The sequence below is a fragment of the Oryctolagus cuniculus genome, chromosome 12, assembly GCF_051225735.1.
Source record: "Oryctolagus cuniculus isolate XC-2025 breed Fujian yellow rabbit chromosome 12, ASM5122573v1, whole genome shotgun sequence".
Classification (NCBI taxonomy): domain Eukaryota; kingdom Metazoa; phylum Chordata; class Mammalia; order Lagomorpha; family Leporidae; genus Oryctolagus; species Oryctolagus cuniculus.
The window spans coordinates 117,778,681-117,798,205 of record NC_142878.1 but is presented as its reverse complement, the minus strand read 5'-3'; the positions used below and the strand labels follow the sequence as shown (position 1 = coordinate 117,798,205).

The 19,525-nt window shown below is 38.5% G+C and overlaps 1 pseudogene; it reads right to left on the bottom strand.

The window, feature by feature from the left end:
- Positions 1–7,682: 7,682 nt before the first annotated feature.
- The window catches only part of LOC127489895 (E3 ubiquitin-protein ligase TRIM13-like), a 33,622-nt pseudogene continuing 21,779 nt past the window's right edge, over positions 7,683–19,525 (bottom strand).

Genomic DNA, 19,525 nt, shown 5'->3' with positions numbered 1-19,525 from the left:
AAGGAGAGAGAAAGAGAGGACATTCTTGTCGCTCCCCGTCTTCGTGGGGGAACGACACAAGACCCTGTGCTGTTCTTTCGTCTGCTCGGCCCTCCCCGGGTTTGCTGCTGGTTCTTCCCGGGTTGGCTACTATCCCTTCCACCTCCGTGGAAGGGCAGTTCCCCCTGGCCACATTCCCCACTTCTGCAGGGGAGCGGCACACCGCCGGCCGGCTTTCTGGGGGGCTGCACAGGTGTTCCCTCAGATGTTCCCCTTAGATGTTCCTGGTGCATGCCGTCTCTCTCCTCCTTTATAGTCCTCCTCCACCAATCCTAACTCGGCTGCCCACACGCCGAGTACGCTGCTCTCCAATCAGGAGCAAGTCCTACAGTCTATTGGTTGAACTGGAGGCAGCTGTGTAGAAGCTGTTTACTTCTCTCCCAGAGCCATACTGTGGGAGAGCAGATGCATAGAATAAGTCTTAATTCCAGTAACTCAGTCCAGTCCGGGCTGCTCCCCACAATTCTCATCCACTGATTCAAATCACCAACATCTAAAACTGTGGCTTTGCCAGACTTTTATAATGATTTAGGTATGACTCCAAATGTACAGGTGACAAAAGTAAAAATAAGGAAGTAGGACTGCAAAAAAAATAAAAAAAGTTCTGCATACTAAAGGAAAAGCTGAAAAGTGAAAGCAAGGAATGAGAGAAAATACTGGCAAATCATAGCTGATTAAAGGATTAATATAAAGAATAGACACAATTCAAAAGGAAATTTGTAATAAAAAATGGACAAAGGATCGGATCAGTTTTTCCATAAGCAGCCAACAGGCATTTAAAAGGGTCTCAGCACTGCGCTCAAGACCACAATGGTTATGATCACACGTATGTAAAAATAGCTAATATAAAAAAGTAAAAAAACATAAATATTGAACCAGCATTGGAGAAAGGGGAACATATAAATTGTTTATAGAAATGTAAATTGGTACATCCACTATGGAGAACACTATGGAGGTGTCTCAAATAAAATTAAAAATGGAACTAACAAATGATAAAGCATTCCCACTATTGGATGTGCATCTAAAGAAATAAAATTACTATCTCAAAGATACAACTGCACAACCATGTTCATGTGAGCATTATTCACACGAATAAGATATATAAATAAACATTGTCTATCAACAGATGAGTGGAGAAAATGCCAGACACACACAATGGAGTCACATTCAACCTTAACAAGGAAATTCTGACATTTTGTCACAATCTGGATTGAAAAGTATGAATATACCATTAGGCTGATTGAAATGTCACAGAAAGATAAATACCACACAATCTCCCTTATTTATGGAATCTCAGAAAGTCAAACTTAAGAAGAGAACAGTGGTTGCTAGGTGCTGAGAGTGAAGGAAATGGAAGATTTTAGTTGAATGACACACATTTACAGTTAGGAGATAATGTACAGCCCAGAAATGTTATGAATATATGATTAGATATTCACAACTTGTTAAGGCACTAGGTTTTCTTTTAAAAACTATGTAAGGTGATGGATGTATTAGTTTGTCCTAATCATTTCAGAATGTATATGTACAAGGGAACTGCAAAAGGTTTGGAAAAACAGGATTAAACAGTGAAATTTCCATAAATTTTTAAAAAGTCTCTTCACATATCAAAACATCAAGGTGCAGGCCTTGAATATATACAAATTTTGTTTGTCAATTATACTCCAATAACTTTGAAAACAATCACCCTACATCAAAATAAAAATTAAAACTCAAAAAACAAGGTTTATATTTTTGGGGTTGGGAAGGTTTTCATGCAACAGAAACAGTTTTAAAAACATTGATAAATGTGACTAGCTAAAATTTCTTATTTGAAAATTCAGGGAACATGTAAAGGCTCAGATGACATCCAAGACCAAAATACAGTGTCGTCTTGTCCCCCTAAAACCTCAACCAAAGCCCTGATCAAAATAAAACTGTTTCATTAACTTACCTGGTCTGTGACGCTGTTGTTACCAACAGAAAACGTGGTCAGACTCCCAGAAAGAGCTACGCTAAGAAGTCAGGGGCCATGAACTGAGACTCAGCTTCTGAACTATTCAGAAAACTTGGGGAATGCTGTCACCCCGGGGAGAATAGAAACTGAGGATCCCATAAGTGACAGCTCTTCGCTGCAGGAACCCAGCACACAACCCATATGCTCCATAATGACCATCCTGTCCCCACTGCACAATCGGGGAAGACAAGGGGATGCCACCAACAACTGCCCAGGGATGGCCCCTGGACTGTGAGCAGGAAAGGAACAGGACGCTGGGGTCCCGGGTGCCAGTCCAGCCCCCGTACTGCAGACCAGAAGGGGCTGAGTGGAGGGTCGTATCAGCAACGAGAGGGGGCCTACAGGCTCCAGCAGCAGCCTCTGGGAAGCCCACATCCTGCCAGCCTTTTCTGACAACTTCCCCACCCTGCTTTCCCCTCTCCTCAAGCTCGGCCCCACGCACCATGTCCCGAGGTCCTAGGTGAGCAGCTTCCTGCGATGGAAGAAGGTACGAGAACAATGGACGTGGGCTACATTCAGAGTTCTGAGTGTTGGAGCCCCTCCTAGGGCCTCTCCACCACGGAACTGGTTGACTACTATGATGTCAAGATTCCATGGGATTACGTAGCACTTATGCTACCACACCTGATTGGACAGCTTGCCTAGCTGTGAGGATGCACCACTTCATAAAAGATGCAACCAATCCGCATCCTCCATAACGCTGCTGCATAACTCCAGGTCTTGCTGGAGGCAGAAGCAAGAAGGAGTCTTGAGTTCATTTCTGAAACTTCGTCCTCTTGCGCACCACCCTCCCTGCAGCAAGAGGTGGGATCTCCTCTCTGGTCCTGTTCACTGCTGGGCTCCCACCTTCATCTTCCTGAGAGGATCCTACTTGGAGCTTGCAGTAAACTAACTCAGGTCGGTTACCATTTAATGGCTGTTTATTGGCTTCAGAGCCTTTCTTTTTCATCATCTATGTGATACTTTTTCTGTTGAATCATCTGTGGTTTTTTAAGTATTGATTTAAAGAATATTTAAGGATATCACAAAATTGAATCCTCCAATTTCACTTGTTTTTTTTTTTTTAGTCTGCCTGTCCTTTATTATTATTTTCTGTTTTCTGCTAGTACTTAGTAATTAGAACACACACACACGTATGTATAAATCTTCCAGTAATCTCATTTATCAGTTTTTAGATTTTTATGGATTATCTCCGTATATAAGCATCACCCAGGATATTCACATTTTATGACTTAGAAATTGATCTTTATACCATGTAATTACTTTTTGCTGTTTTATTTCCTTTATTACACCTGTAGTAGAAAGTCTGAGAGAGAGTGCAGGAATCATGGCCTAGGTTTAATGTAAGGAAAAAAGCTTTCAATGAGCCCTTAATATTTGCGTCATTTGCTGTAGGTTCATTTCACTCTCAGGCACAGTAAAGAAGTCGCTGGCTTTTTTGTTGTTGCTCTGCTGGCAGTTTTCTCTTTCCTAGCTGCTGAACTTCACTAAATGCTTTCCAACACGGAATCTAAATGACCATGGGATTTTCTTCTTGTGATTTTTACCTGCCTGGATGGCTTGTCTGGGAATGTTAACCACCCTTGCATTTTTTATTATGTCCCTGCTTCCTATTGATATATTTTCTTAGATGATTTCATTTATTACATTAATACTTTTCTGAGGATATTAGTAGCTCTGTTTATAAAAGAGATGCTTTTAAAAACTTAATTTTTATTTCAAGTCTTGATCCAAAAATTTATTTTTTAAATTTCTTTTTTTAAAGATTTATTTTATGTATTTGAAAGACAGAGATACAGAGAGAGGTAGAGACAGAGAGAGAGAGGTCTTCCACCCACTGGTTCACTCCCCAGATGGCTGCAACAGCCACAGCTGCACTGATCCAAAGCCAGGAGCCAGGATCTTCTTCTGGAGCTCCCACATGGGCACAAAGGCCCAAGGACTTGGGCCATCTTCTACTGCTTTTCCCAAGCCATAGCAGAGAGCAAGATTGGAAGAGGAGCAGCCAAGACTAGAACTGGCATCCATATGGGACGCTGGCACTTCAGGCCAGGGTTTTAACCTGCTGTGCCACAGCGCCAGCCCCCTTTTTTAATTTCAAGTCTTGGCCTGCTTGCACCATCCTCACTGTAATGGTGGTTTTCCAAAAGAAACTAAAAAATAGACTTTGCTTATTTTCACTTTGGGTAGGTCTTTGAAATGTAAATTTGTTTTTTCTTCGGTAAAATTTTGAAGTATTCTCTAATTCTGGACCTGAAATTGTCATTGTGGGACTTTCTGGGTTGACCGTTTGGAGTTTTCAAAATGTGATTCAATTTACTTGCGTCATATAGGAGTTTTTCTATTTTATGTTATATTTGTGTTTTGGAAACCTGATTTTCAAAATAGGGTGGATATTGATCTCTGTAGTCAAATTTTACTCCTAAGAATTTCATATCTTTCTCTAGTATCTTGGTCAAAGCTATAATCTCTACAAAAGAATGATACTGTTTTGATTCCTAAACTGGTTATTTGTGTTACTTTCCCCATTTGTTCCTTAATTGTTTTTTCCTAATGGTTAACTTTGTTAACATTTTTCTTAAAAAAAGGCATTGTGTCCTTGTTTATTTGTGGTACATTGTATAGCATTTCATACATGTCTGCCGTTCTCTTTTTTCTTCCTTTTCTTCAATACTCTGATATTTTTTGTTTATGATTAACAAGGGGGCTGTAATGAATGATTTTCGGTGTTTTGTTCTAACATAAGCATTTAAGGTTATAAACAATCTCTAAGCACTGGTTTACTGCATCCTCTTTATTCCTTCATGTGTTCCCAACCTGTTTCCATCACAGGCTGCGTGTGTCTCCAGTTCTGAAACCCACATGTACTGACTGGTAAATTAGTGCTTCAGCCATTAGAGACCCACTTTTTACACTTGTGTGCCCAGGTAATCACAGCCCATCAGCTACCCTTTCCATGTCTGCAAAAGGGCTATGGTCCCTTAAAATATATCACATCTTGATTTCTTTTAGAGAAGCAATAAAATTTCCCAGACAGTCCAAGTTAGACATTTCTATATATACTACTGGCTACATCTGAGTTGTTGCTTCTAAATCAATCTTTCGTAGCAAACAGAACTGCTCTGATTGTCAGTTTTTTTTTCTTTATGGTGTTACCGGCTAATTACCAACTTGCGTTGATGCTAGTGAGATTCACATACCTGATTTTTCTATTAATTAATTTGACATTCTGGAGTGGCCTGAATGTCAAAATTCTGCCCTCATAGAGCATATTTGAAGAAAGTGGTATAAATTATAGCTTTGTGTAAAATAGTTTAAATATTTGAAGTGCTCTGGATAAAAAATAAAATAATGTGATAGATCCCAGTGGAAAGGACAAGGGTTGCTTTAGCCAGAAGAGTTTGAAAGTCCTCACTAATGGATAATACGTGATCTTAAAACATAGCAATGGGGAGTAACTTTCAGTGCGGAAGCTAGGAAAAGAGCATCTAAGCTGCAGAAGTGAAAAGCAAATTTAAAGATTTTAATGAGGGGAAAATATAGATGTATGATTAATGGATAAAAGAGGAAAGATTTGGAAGATGAAGAAAAAAGTGAAACATGGTGACTGCACTTCAAAATGTTTTCTCCAAAATTTTTGAGAAAAATTTAAAGAATTTTAACTTTTAAAAATATGCATTATGATTATACGGTAATTCACTTTATTAAACCATTTTACAATGTGTATAAATTTCAAAACAATATGTACAATGGCCATTCAAGAAATTCATGTAAAATGCAATTGAGAGATTATTTTGATTCAAAAACACTTATATCCATATAGATTTTTATAATGGACATTTTCAATGAGTTTTTAAAAATCACCCAGATTCATGAATTTCAAATTTTAATGCACCAAAATAAACTTACCTTTGAAACCCATTTCCATCTTATTTTTTAAAATACACATTGTTGGTGCCAGCGCTGTGGCTCACTTGGCTAATCCTCTGCCTGCGGTGCCGGCATCCCATATGGACACCGGGTTCTAGTCTTGGTTGCTCCTCTTCCAGTCCAGCTCTCTGCTGTGGCCTGGGAGGACAGTGGAGGATGGCCCAAGTGCTTGGGCTCCTGCACCTGCATGGGAGACTGGGAAGAGCACCTGGCTCCTGGCTTTGGGCTGATGCAGCACCGGCCATAGCGGCCATTTGGGGAGTGAACCAACAGAAGGAAGACCTTTCTCTCTGTCTCTCTCTCTCTCACTGTCTATAACTCTACCTGTCAAATAAAAAAAAAAAAAACACACACACATTGTTCATAGTAAATGAATGTATGATGTATATATTTTATTTTTAATTGAAATCTATTTTTTTCCAATAAATAAATAAGAAACATAAATGAAACTCTATTAGTGAATTTTAAGGATGGAGATCTTTCTTTGTCTCTGGTGATTTTAAGAGATCACTTCTCTTGTTGACACTGGACTGTAGGATCTAATGTGTAGACTAATCTTGTTGGGTGCTCCAACAATGACTTATATATTCTTTTCTGATAGAGATTTGAATTTTCCCCCTATTGTTTTCCTGCTTATTTGTTGGTGGGTTACTATTTTAAGAAACACTGAGAGGAACATTATGTGCCCATTATGTCTTTGTGGTCTATTCCTTTCATTTCCTTAGAATAAATTCCTAAAAATGAAATTATTGGGTAAAAGAATGTAATCATTCTATTCTTTCATCAGACAAGATACTCTATTCTTGGGAGTCATGGTGCTTGGGCTGTGACCATTTGAGAAAAGTGAAACAGAAGTTCTTGTTATGGAAGTATTGCTCCTGCCTTCTTGTTTTTTGATTAGGAACCATAGTTTGGGAATTATTAATATATCCAGCTGATGAGGAAAACTTTTCCCTTCAGTAGAATGTTACTACAACAATGTGAAAGTCAAGGTAGAGCCGGTGCCGTGGCACACTAGGCTAATCCTCCGCCTTGCGGCACCAGCACACCTGGTTCTAGTCCCGGTCGGGGCGCTGGATTCTGTCCCGGTTGCCCCTCTTCCAGGCCAGCTCTCTGCTGTGGCCCGGGAGTGCAGTGGAGGATGGCCCAAGTGCTTGGGCCCTGCACCCCATGGGAGACCAGGATAAGTACCTGGCTCCTGCCATCGGATCAGCGCGGTGCACCGGCCGCAGCGCACCGGCAACGGCTGCCATTGGAGGGTGAACCAACGGCAAAGGAAGACCTTTCTCTCTGTCTCTCTCTCTCACTATCCACTCTGCCTGTCAAAGAAAAAAAAAAAAAGAAAGTCAAGGTAGGATTATAAAAGAAGGAAAATTAAATGAAATATTAACAAAGATAAAGAAGACATTTTACAAAAGTATAACAACTATGGACTAAAAGAGTGTCCTAAAATACCTTCATGCCGGTCAGCAACTAAGTCATTTCTGGAATGAACAATGTGGATAATTAGGTTAGGATAGTGCTTCTGTTAGGACTCAGGTCAAAGTCACAAGGTATGTAGTAACAATTTACACATTTTATGAGGAAAGATCGACTCTGAAACAGGGACTGTTTAAAAATCACATACTGAGATATAGCCAACATATTCAGATGGGCAGATTTGGATGAAATGAAAACTTCAGTGGAAACAAAACTGAAAGTCATAATCCTGGGGATGAACTTAGTTTTACCAATGTAAAGAGAAGAATCAATATTTCAAGGTACAACACACATTGATAGGCTAAAATGAGAAACTATAAGCAATTCAAATATCAAAATGTTCCATGCTGAATCACAAAAATGGGATTTTCAGATTAATCCAACTTGTATTGTCTCATAGAATTTAGGAAGTTGTTCTGGTTCTGTGGATCTTCAATTGCTCTTCACATAGAATATTTTCTTCTTCTTAGAAACAATGTCTTCTGAATGGCTCTGCAGTCAGCATGAAAGGGTAGGAAATGGCTTTTCAGAGTGGCTGGGCAAACATGCTTCCAAAGTGATTCATTGTATCATTTTATAATATCTCTAGATTTACACATGGAACTTCAGGATTTCATTTTTTTGTTCATTCTCAAGTCTATGGACTTCAGTTCCTAAGGCATCAATGATATTTTTTCTAAGTTTAAGTGCATAGGCCTCTAGTTCTAGTGTTTCACATCTTCAATTTCATATATCACTTAGTCAAAAATCTTGTCCTTCCAAATAAAGTCTTGTAACAACTCAGCCATCAAAATGTACCTCTGCATTAAATCTTATTTATCTAACCTGACATCTGTGGCTTTGATGTCATAAACTTGCCCTTACAGATCGATCTTTCTCCAGGAGTTCAGTAAGCCGTTGTACTTATTCTGGCTGTCAGGATTGCTATAGAGGCCTTCTGTGTTAGTGTGGATAAGGATTGGTGAGACCACAGCTAATAAGGTGCACACACCCAAAGAACATAGGCTGACAGAGTGAATTGCCTGCATATTCATCAAATAAAGATCACTTTAGGGATGCAGTGGGACTGAAGAAAATGAGAAAGTCAAGCAGAAGGACTACTGCAAATAACTGATAAAAGTGCCAGGGAATCTTGTTAATGAATGTGACAGTGCCCTGAGGCAAAGAAAGTATCCACATCTACTAATTTGATGTTCTCACACTAACTGGTCAATGTTCTTCATCAAAGGGCTTCTGGGAAAATGAAGAGGCAGGTAAAGGGATTTCCTTGATGACTTTGATTTTCTCCCAGAATGCCTACATATGTTGCAGAAACATCATGGGTTCTGCCAAGTCTTTGAAAGCCTCAGCCATGTTAAAGGCCAATCATTGTTCCTGTAAGGTGGTGTTGAGTTGGTTAACCTCTGGGTCATAAGCTTGCAGAACTGCAAATTTCATGATCTCCAAGTCAGACAGGATTTCATTATCCTTTTGATCCAATGTGTGTTTCAACTTCTCAAAAAATTTCTTAATTTCATCTTAATCTTTAGTCAGTAACTGTGAGTATTTTCTCTTACTAGTTTCCAGGTATCCAAGTGAGAAAGAGCATCTCCCCTACACGTTCTCTCAAAGCTCTGGAAGAGGAAATCAAAGGCATTCCTTTCCTGAGCAGAGGCATCTTCAATAGATCAGAAGACATACTTGGTGTGGTCAGCAGGAATAGCACAGATCCCACAAATCAGCTGCATATCAGTCAGGCAGAAAACAATGAGGGACTGCCCCAAGAGTCCTTTGTACGCTGGCATCTTGGGAGAAATCTTGATCTTGTTCTATTTTCCACAATATCCATCAGGGAATAATTAACCTGCAGCCTGCTAACTCCAGTAGCTGACATTTTCTTATGGCAGGAGGGACACTTGAATGATGACAGTCTCCACAATAAATTCTGCACAGTTCCCTCTATGAGACCTTTCAGGCGCTTTTGGCAGAAGTTATGTGAGCAAGGCAAAACTTGAGGATCATCAAACAGATTGCAACAAATTGGGCACATGAGATCTTCAAGCACTACATCACATTCAGGGAGTCTTCTGTAAGTCAGAGGGCACCAAAGACAATGGTATTTCTAGGGAAGAAATGCTATCTTCTGGTTGAGTAAGAAGTACGAGCAGCTAGTCAGCAGCTCCATCCAGCTCTACCAGAAGGAGTGCCTCTGGCATCATGAGGGATATGCCACACCCCCTCCAGCCATGGGGGCCACGTGATATGTGCCAGTAATGGCTGCAAGATGGATTCATGGCCCCACATTACTTCTTTATCATTTTTCAAAAGGGAACATTCCTCAGTCATTAGATGAGTCAGTGCTGTAAGAAAAGAACATGTTTTAAATTGGTTGGCTAAATGAAGATGTTTTCCCTGTTTCTTCCAGTATGACATACCCTACAGATACTAAACTCTAGACTCTTTTAGACAAAACAAAATGTAATTAAAATGTCAGTAGTTATAAGATCTATTTTTTGATTTACATCCTTATTTCACTGTTTGTCAAACATTTTTCTTCAAGCTCATTTTCTCCAAACCCTTGTATAAAATAAAACCCAATGTCCAGTTCTCATTGATCATGCAGATAATATCAACTGATTCAAACAAAGAGAGCTCTCAGAACCGTAATAGCTTAACCTCACCACACCTGCACTGCATGCAGTTCCTGAGGAACTATCAAAGTCTTCAAACATCATTGCTTGGAAACTAGTGGTTTAGATGAAATGTTTTAATCTATGTTTACTTTGCATAGTGTGATTGGTCTCCCGTTACTGATATGCCCATGTAGGAGCCATGAAGTTCAAGTTCTTGAATGATTTTCTTTGATAAAGAACATTAGAAAGTAGAAAATGTTAATGAAAATTCTTTTTTCTAATCGGATCGGTGGCTCTAGCAGCACAAATATTTTCAGCAGAGGGACAGTATTTTAAAATAAAAAGCTTAATGGAAAATCTAACATGTAAAACATATTAAGCCATTTTACATGTAAAATCATGATTTAAAATGTTAATATTCATGAGTGACCCAACCACTAATTAAGTGCAATGTAAGACATTTGCAGGTTTAAAATTACCAAACATTATATTTGCATCAGATGTTATGGTAAGTACTAAAGTTACATAGTGGTGAACAAAATTAACATAACCCCACCCATATCAATCTGACAGTCCAAAAGAGAAAAACTTAAATAACCAAAGAAAAACCTATAAATCTTATGAAAAGTCAATATGTTAGACTCAACATTAAATTTATTTCTACATTTTAATGATCTAACATTAAAAATCCAAGTATAAATAAATAAAAATTATTTCTTAAAAAGTCAGCCCCTGGTATTCTCTAAGACCATTTTTCATTTAAACAAAGATGACAAAAGAAGTGTTATTCTTGAATTTATAGTAAATTCATTTACCTTAACAACAGACATTAATATGATAGTCAATGTGTTAAAAGCATTTCAATGGATACTTTCATTAGTTTCAAAAATAATTTCATAGAAAATGAATGTCAGCAAATATTTTGAACATTTTTGATAAAATGAAAATAAATGCCCCTAAACAATTTTTTTAAAGATTATTTATTTATTTATTTATTTGACAGGTAGAGTTACAGACAGGGAGAGAGAGAAAGCTTTTCCTTCCAATGGTTCACTCACCAAATGGCCTCCATGGCCAGAGCTATGCCAATCCAAAGCCAGGAGCTAGGTCCTTCTTCCTGGTCTCATGTGGGTGCAGGGGCCCAAGCACTTGGGCCATCCTCCACTGCCTTCCTGGGCCACAGCAGAGAGCTGGACTGGAAGAGGAGCAACCAGGACTAGAACTTGGTGCCCATATGGGGTGCCGGTGCTGTAGGCAGAGGATTAACCTAGTGCACCACCGTGCCACCCCACCCCTAAACAATTTAAAATATTGTCAATATAGTGTAAGTTTTTCTCTTAAAGAGGTACAGGGAAGACATTTTATTTCATCCTGAAGTGACAGGTAATCTCTTAGTGTTAAACTCGTACAGTAAAAATGATGCTTGTGTTCACATACATGCACTCTTGTACATATAAATGTCATGCATTTCTTCCAAAACTATGCATACTATACATAAGTAAATAAAAATAATAAATGTTATAAATATTCATTACTTATACATCCATTTTTTAAAAGTTTTTGTTTAATTGGTGACTCTCAATTTTCTTTTATTTTAAAGATTTATTTCTTTATTTGAAAGAGTTACTCAGAGAGAGATGGAGAGGCAGAGAGAGAGAGAGGTCTTCCATCCACTGGTTCACTCCCAATTGGCCACAATGGCCGGAACTGTGCTTATCTGAAACCAGGAGCCAGAAGCTTCTTTCAGGTCTCCCACATGGGCACAGGGGCCCAAAGACTTGAACCATCTTCTACTGCTTTCCCAGGCCATAGCAGAGAGCTGGATTGGAAATGGAGCAGCCAGGACTCAAATCAGTGCCCATATGGGATGCCAGCACTGCAGACAGCAGCTTTACCCACTACATCACAGCACTGGCCCCACATATACATCATTTCTATAAAGCATTTTTTTTTCCCAGAAAACAACCATTTTGTCTTTTGTATCAACATGTGGTACTTGTAAAACTTAGGGAGTATAATCCAATATTTCAAAACATGTATAAGTAGATCAATCAAGTAATTAGTGTTTCCATTTCCTTATAGTTTTTTTCTAAGCTCATCAGCTCCTCCCCTCTAATTGTTCATATAGTATATAATGCAATATTGTGATCTATAGTTTCTTTGCTGTACTGGGAAAGCTAAGAACTGATTATTCCTATATAACTAGATTTTCATAACTATTACCTGATGTCATCTGCCCCTCTTCCCTCATCTTTATTTTAATTAAAATTATTTTAGAATTAAAATATTTTAATTTTAAAATTGGTTATCTTCTATAATGACTCCAATTCTAACTTTCTCACAAGCATACTAGTATTTTAAAGCTGAATATCATATGATTATTTTGTATATGAAAAATATAAAAACACCATTGCCTCTGCCTTGCAGTGCTGGTACACTGGGTTCTAGTCTCAGTTGGGGCACTGGATTCTGTCCCAGTTGCCCCTCTTCCATGCCAGCTCTCTGCTGTGGCCAGGGAGTGCAGTGAGGGATGGCCCAAGTCCTTGGGCCCTGCACCTCATGGGAGACCAGGATAAGTACCTGGCTCCTGCCATTGGATGAGCACGGTGCGCCGGCTGCAGCGTGCCAGCTTCAGCGGACATTGGAGGGTGAACCAACGGCAAAGGAAGACCTTTCTCTCTGTCTCTCTCTCTCTCTCACTGTCCACTCTGCCTGTCAAAATAGATAAATAAATAAATAAATAAATACCATTGGTACTCCAAGATGTGCAATAAGTATTGTCATTCTGACTGCATTTTTAAATATAAAGACATGTAAACATGTAATTTCTTTATTTTCTACTGTGAGGCACACAAGTATGCCTCTATTTTTACTCATCTTATCCTAGAAGAAATAGATAAATTCTTGGACACCTACAACATACTTAAATTGAGCCATGAAGATGTAGAAAACCTAAACAGACACATAACAAAGACAGAAATTGAATTAGTAATGAAGACCCTCCCAACAAAGAAAAGCCCTGGACTGGATAGATTCACTGCTGAATTCTACCAAATACTTAAAGAACTAACCAATTCTTCTGAAATTTTTTAATAAATTGAAAGGGAAAGAATCCTCCCAAATTCTTTCTATGAAACCAGCATCACCTTAATTGTTAAAGCTGAACAGAAAGTAACAGAAAAAGAGAATTACAGACCAATTTCCCTGATGAACATAGACACAAAAATTTTCAACAAAATTCTGGCCAATTGAATCCAACAACATGACAAAAAGATCATTCACCTGAACCAAATGTGATTCATTCCTGGTATGCAGGGGTGGTTCAACATTTGCAAATCAATGTGATACATCACATCAACAAATTGAAGAACAAAAACCATATGCTTATTTCATTAGATGCAGAGAAAGCATTTGACAAAATACAACACCCTTTCATGATGAAAAATCTAAGCGAATTGGGTTTAGAGGAACATTCTTCAACACAATCGAGGCAATTCATAACAAACCCATGACCAACTCATACTGAATGGGGGAAAGTTGGAAGCACTCCCATTAAGATCCGGTACCAGTCAGGGATGCCCACTCTCACCATTGCTATTCAATATAGTACTGGAAGTTTTAGCCAGAGTCATAAGGCAAGAAAAGAAATCAAACAATTCAGGAAAGAGGATGTCAAACTATCCCTATTTGCAGATGACATGATTCTATATATAGAGGACCCAACAGAATCCACTAAGAGGTTACTGGAACTCATAGAAGAGTTTGATAAAGTAGCAAGATATAAAATCAATACACAAAAACCAACAGCCTGTGTATACACAGACAATGCCATGGCTGAGAAAGAACTTCTAAGATCAATCCCATTCACAATAGCTACAAAAAAGTCAAATACCTTGGAATAAACTTAACAAAGGATGTCAAAGATCTCTACAATGAAAATTACAAAACATTAAATAAAGAAATAAAAGAAGACACAAAAAATGGACAAATTTTCCATGTTCATGGATTGGAAGAATCAATACATCAAAATGTCCATTCTTCAGAGAGTAATTTACAAAGTCAATGTGATACCAATCAAAATACCAATGTCACTCTTCTCAGATCTAGAAAAAATGGTGCTTAAATTCATATGGATCCACAGGAGACTTTGAATAGCTAAAACAATCTTATACAACAAAAACAAAGTTGGAGACATCACAATACCATACTTTAAGACATCATACAAGACAATTATAATCTAAACAGCCTGGTACTGGTACAAAAACAGATGGACAGATCAGTGTAACAGACTAGAAACACCGGAAATCAATCCAAACATTACAGCCAACTTATATTTGACCAAGGAGCTAACCAATCCCTGGAGGAAGGGCAGCCTCTTCAACAAATGCTGCTGGGAAAACTGGATTTCCACATGCAGAAGTATGAGACAAGAGCCCTACCCTACACCTTACACAAAAATCCACTCAACATGGATTAAAGATATAAATCTATGATCTGATTTCATCAAATTATTAGAGAACATTGGGGAAACCCTGCAAGACATTGGCCAGGCAGAGTTCTTGGAAAAGACCCTGGAGGCACAGGCAGTCAAAACCAAAATTAGCAAACAGGATTACTTCAAATTGACAAGTTTCTGTATGGCAAAAAGAAACAGTCAAGAAAAAGAAGAGGCAACCAACAGAATGGGAGAAATTATTCACAAATTATTCAACTGATAAAGAATTAATAACCAGAATCTAAGAGATCAAGAAACTCCACAACAACAAAACAATCAACCCAGTTAAGAGATGGGCCAAGGACTTAAACAGACATTTTTCAAAAGAGGAAATCCAAATGACCAACAGACACATGAAAAAAGGTTCAGGATCATTAGCTATCATGGAAGTGCAAATCAAAACCACAATGAGGCTTCACCTCACTCTGTTTAGAATGGCTTTCATACAGAAATAAGCAAACAATAAATGATGGTGAGGATTTGGGGGAAAAGGTACACTAATCCACTGTTGGTGGGAATGCAAACTGGTAAAATCACTATAGAAGACAGTTTGAAGATAGTTCAGAAACCTGAATATATGACCCAGCCATCCCATTCCTTAGAATTTACCCAAGGGAAATGAAATCAGCCATCAAAAGAGTTATCTGCACTCTCATGTTTATTGCACCTCAATTCACAATAGCTAATATATGGAATTAACAACCTAGTCACCCATCAATGGAAGATGGGTCATTTGCAACAAAATGGATGAATCTGGAAAAATCATACTTAGTGAAATAAGGCAGTCCCAAAGGGACAAATACCATATGTTCTCCCTATTCTGTGACAACTAACAGAGCACCTAAAAGGAAACCTGTAGAAGTAAAATTGATACGATGAGAAGCAAAGACTTGAACAGCCCTTGTCTTGAATGTCAAGGAACAGCTTATTATCTCATTTTTTTTCTACATAATACCATTGGTTGTACTCTTTACTTAAAATAGAATTAATCATAGGTGTATTAATTCAATGGAAAATATATCCCAGTAAAAAATAAGGGTGGAAATAAGAGAGATACAAGCTGTACAGTTTGGAGCACATTCCCACAGACTTACCTAAGGGTAAGCCTAAAAACGTGCCATGAGACTCTCAATCTCATTAAGCTGGATGGCTTCAATGCCACCTTATGTATTACAGTGATTATATTAAGTGCATAATTGATCATATAGATAGGGTTAAGTGTCAAAGGGATCAAATAAATAAGACCAAGTGTCTGGTAATAACAATAGATAGAATTAAAAAGCAGAGATGTTCCAACATGGGAAGCAGACTGCACAGCGGACTCATAGTATGAGAAATGCCCTAAACAGCACTCTGACCTCAGAATCAGCCCTTAAGGCATTCAGATCTTCCTAAAAAGCCCATGGGAGCATTTCAGGTATGAAGAGCCAAGACATTGTGGCAAAAAATGTTCTACATGAAGGATCTGTGTGAGTGAGATCCCATTGGAAAGAAGGGGCCATCAAAGAAGGATGTACTTTTCTCTGAAGAGAGGAGAGAACTTCCACTTTGCTTATGGCCCTGTCTAAATATTGCTGGAGTTTGTGGACTCAAAAGACTTCCATAGAATTTGCAGCTCATGTCAAGAGACTCAGGTGATCATTGACACCATAAATAAGAGTTAATTGTTCAATCAACAACTGGAGTCCTGTGCACTTACTCCCCATGTAGGACCTCTGTCTTTAATGAGTTGTACTATGATAATTAATTGCAAAACTTGTTTTCAAACAGTACTGTATACTGTGTGCATGTGTGTACAAATTGTTTAAATCTTTACTTAGTACAGAGTTGGTCTTTTATATATAAAGTTAATTAATAATGAATCTTAATGAAGAATGGGATGGGAGAGGGAGTAGCCAGTGGGCTTGGAGGGCAGAAATGGGGAGGAAGAACCACTATATTCTTAAAGCTGTACTATGAAATTTGTATTCATTAAATAAAAGCTTTCTTTTAAAAAAGAGACTATTGGAACTCCCAGATGTGCTTGATAAAGTAACAGGATATAAAATCAACACACAAAAATTATCTTCCTTTGCAAATGCAGACAATACCACAGCTGAGAAAGAACTTGTAAGATCAATCCCAATAGCTGCAAAGACAGGCAAAGACAGGTGGCAACATATCAAAAGTCACTGCACAGGTGGCTGAGATGACAACTCCACCACCACAAACACAAAACCCACCACCTAAACCCATTGGCACTTGGGGACCAACCTGATCAGAGCAACTCAGGAATGCCTGGTTTACAGGTGGCTCAGCCTTGGTAGACCCTGGAAAGGTGCAGCCTGTAGACCCTCAGATAGAATGATCCTGACAAAAGAGGGAATAGACAATTCAGCACAACATGCAGAAACGCTTGCAATTTGGTTAGCAGTAGAAAAAACAATCCAAGAAGGACACAAACACATTTACATTTGCAATAATTCACAGTGCTCATACAATGCAGTCACAATTTCGCCTAGTAAATGGAAGAAAAATAATTGGCAAATCTGTGGTAAAGATATATGGTCCAATGAGACATGTGCTAAGATATCTGAGTCCAAATAAACTTAAAATAATGATTTAACAAACTTAAAATAATGATTACTCATGTAGATGCCAGTAGTAATAAACCCAATCATGAAGCACAATACAATGAGGTGGTAGACAGATTTAGATCAAATAGCAACTATTAAGCTAAAAAAAAACCCCTAATAATTGGTAGATTAACATACCTAAATTGAAAATCACTAAACAAAATTGAGAATATAAAGTAAAAATACACTAAAATTAAAGAAAAATCCAAATGGAAAATAGTTAATACTGATCCATTAGAGATAACAAAAGAAACTCTTCAATTACATCAATGGCTAGGACATATAGGAACACATGCAATGTACAAATGGGTTCCTGATTGAAACCTACCCATTACGTGGCAACAGTGTAAGAATGCTATCAAAATGTGTACAGATTGTCCAAATATATCACCAAGATTTATACACAGAGACCCACCATTAAATTATAAAATTAGAACATTTAGCTGTTTACTATAAATAGACTTTATAGATCCATTACTCAAGCTCCAAAAGAAATATGCATGTACAATAGCAGACACTGAAACAGGACTGGAAATTGCTAGAGAATGCAAACACCCAAACCAGGACAACACTATTAGTATTTACGGACATGGATTTCACTCTTGGGAGTCCCAATAGTGATTGAAAGTGATCAAGGATCCCACTTTATGGGATATAAAAGATGGGCAGAAAATTTTGACATCATATGGAACTGGGGCTGGTGCTGTGCCGCCATGGGTTAACATCTTGGCCTGAAGCACTGGCATCCCATATGAGTGCCGGTTTCTAGTCCTGACTGCTCAACTTCCTATCCAGCTCTCTGCTATGGCCTGGACGAACAGTACAAGATGGCCCAAGTCCTTGGGCCTCCGCACCTGCATGGGAGACCTGGAGGAAGCTCCTGGCTCCTGGCTTCAGATTGGTGCAGCTCCGGTCATTGAGGCCAATTGAGGAGTGAACCATCGAGTGCAAGACCTCTCTCTCTCTCTCTCTCTCTCTCTCTCTCTCTCTCTCTCTTTCTCTCTCTGCCTCTCCTTTCTCTGTGTAACTCTGACTTTCAAATAAATCAATCAATAAAAAATAATATGGAACTACCATATGGCATATAATCCACATGCTAGTGGTAACATAGAAAGGTTTAACAGATGAATTAAACCTGAAATACTTCAAGACAATAATAATAAAAAAATTGCAAAATGCCCTAGACATTGCAGTTTTTGAATTAAACTCCAGAACAAGAATAAACACAGAACACCCACATAAAGCATAACACAAAATGCCAATGATTTATTAGAAGTAACACCACAACAAAATTCAAAACACAAAGTCAAACCTTATAAGTTAATTTAAAAAAACATTTAAGGATCAAATGTTACCCTCACAAGAAATTATAGCTAACAGACCAGGAAACACATACTGGACTACAAGCAATAAAGAACAATTAAAACTCCCAAGGAGAGATGAGTTAATATTTTTTGTAAACTCAGGTCAATACTCTTATACTGGGGCTAGCACTATGGTGCAGCAAGTTAATGCCCTGGCCTGAGGTGCCAGCAAGCCATATGGGCACCATTTGAGACCCAGCTGCTCCACTTCTGATCCAGGTCTCTGCTGTGGCCTGGGAAGGCAGTGGAAGATGGCTCAAGTCCTTGGGCCCCTGCACCCATGTGGGAGACCCAGAGGAAGCTCCTGGCTCTTGGCTTCAGATCGGCACAGCTCCAGCCATTTAGGCCAACCAACGGATGGAAGACCTCTCTCTCTTTCTCTGCCTCTCCTCTCTCTGTGTAACTCTGACTTTCAAATAAATGAATAAATCTTAAAAAAAAAAAAAAAAACTTGTGCTTATCTGAAGTAGCATCATGCCAGCAAATAGCCAACCCAATCTGGATCCATCAATAATACAGGCCATCACTACCTTCATAAAACCATTACTGCCCTTGGATGGATTTATGACAACCAACTACTAGACATCCTGGTGAGTATCCTGCACAAGAGTCCAACCTCAGAGTTTGAGCCCAACATCTTCAACATTTACACTGACACAGACATTAAATTTAACACTCAATAACACTGATCTACCCTGATGATGGGATGCCAATCTGCCTGTGCAACCCCATGAAATCAACTTCAAGGTTCTTCCAAACATGCTTCCTACAATATATACAACCTGTTTAACCTTTACTGTGGTTGTCCTGTCTTGACATTAACATTTTATGAACAGTCAGTGAACAGCAGTGACTGGTAGAGAAAGCTCATCTCCAACTACACCTTCTGTTTGATCAAAACCTTAAAAGAATAAAATTCAATGGATATTAATAATTGGACTATAATCAGTACAAACCCATATACATATATGGTAGAACTGCAGAGCCCAGATGGA